A 1,560-nucleotide genomic window follows, 5' to 3' on the forward strand; every position below is an offset into this window, starting at 1 on the left:
ATTGATTACTCTAATATAAACTAAAATGGTACAAAAATGGAACAGATTGGATTCACATGAGGCTTCCCTTTAACTAAATAAAGATACAGTATGAAGATACAGTATGAAGTGACATACTGCAATGTAAATATTGTACTAACAACAGTGCAGAGTAGAAGTCACAAACCAAAGCAAATGCATAATAAACAACCACATTCAAAAACTAATTCTGTGCAAATGGTCATTTCAGTAGATAACTCTTTCACAGATGCAACGGAGAGTGGTAGTGCATGACATGTCGTTCCATCCCCTCTCATAAAACTCCACACAGTTTTCATCAGGGTTGTTAGGCTCACCAGGGTGCCAGTACCTGGAGAAGTATAGGAACGTTTACAATTCAAACCTTTACAAGATATTAGACAAACTGGATTGTGAAATTATAGTGACACATGTGGTAGGTTTGTATTTTCATCTCCATTTATAAAAAACAGCAAAAATGAATTTGAAATGCTCTTAAAATGTTTGTTGAAATGAGCAAGAGAAGAATGAAGGGAACCTTCTTACGTTGGTGTGGTCAGTTGTGTTCCATCCACCCACTTCCAGGTCTCTTCTTCCTTTGAATACGTCAAACCCAGCCACAAATACGCGTGAAAATGGCCGACAGCTTTTTCAACAACGTCCTGGTCAAAAAGGATGTCGGTTACTTAAAGCATTCATTCTCAAAGTGGGGTCTGGGGGAGGTACCAGGAGGACTTTAGTCTGCTCTAAACATATGTTATACTTTAGCTATTCGCAACAAACAGTACAGTGACACACACACACACACACACACACACACACACACACACACACACACACACACACACACACAAATACCTGCTTTTCTTTGCTGTTTAAAACAATCAGGTCTGATTGTTTGTCTGTACAATATCTTCTGCTCTCCTCCCAGTTTTTCAACTCCGCAGAAATGTAATAACACAGACCGCCGTCAAACGTAAATCCGCGTGACTCTATCAACAACAACAACATGTCAGACTTCGTTCTTTAATGCCGAGGTTAATGAAGAACAGCCGTGACGTACGGTCTCACTGACCACAGAGGCTCCTCTTCATGCTGTCTCGCTCTGCAGTCAGGTGGTCATATCTGGACAGTAGCTGGTCAAAGCTGACCTGTAAGTGGCCTTTCTGTTCAGTCAGGTTGTTAAAGCTGCTCTGCAACTGGTCAAAACGGGACCTTATCTGGTGTAGGTTGTCTTCCTCATTAATCAATCCAAAATCTGCAAGAAGGAGAATCAACAAACAGATTTTTTAGTAGTTAGTAATAGTGGTCATGAAACCGTCATGGTGGTCATGAAACACAGAGGCCAAGTTCAGAGGGCTAAACAAAACGGCACTTTTATTTGTTTGTTAATCAGAAACACAACTTAAACGTCCGCTCATTAGAGATTGGGCTCTTTGTTTGTTATCAGAGCATATTATGTCACAACTTAGGTCTCTTCTGTATAAACAGATTTATGGGTCATTTGTCCCACAATATCTGGGACACTCCAGTGTCCCAGCCAGTGTGAGCCTCCTATTTCCT

The 1,560-nt window shown here is 40.7% G+C and overlaps 1 long non-coding RNA gene across 1 annotated transcript; it reads right to left on the reverse strand.

Annotated features, from left to right (window-relative positions):
• Positions 1-259: 259 nt before the first annotated feature.
• Positions 260-924, reverse strand: LOC308330261. Its single transcript, XR_013965480.1, has 3 exons — positions 856-924; positions 544-659; positions 260-349 (listed from the first exon to the last, which is right to left on the reverse strand). It is a non-coding gene; the product is annotated as an uncharacterized lncRNA (long non-coding RNA).
• Between the last annotated feature and the right edge of the window lie 636 nt (positions 925-1,560).

Source organism: Protomyctophum bolini (genome assembly GCF_963924005.1).
Source record: "Protomyctophum bolini genome assembly, chromosome: 16".
NCBI classification, from domain to species: Eukaryota; Metazoa; Chordata; class Actinopteri; order Myctophiformes; family Myctophidae; genus Protomyctophum; species Protomyctophum bolini.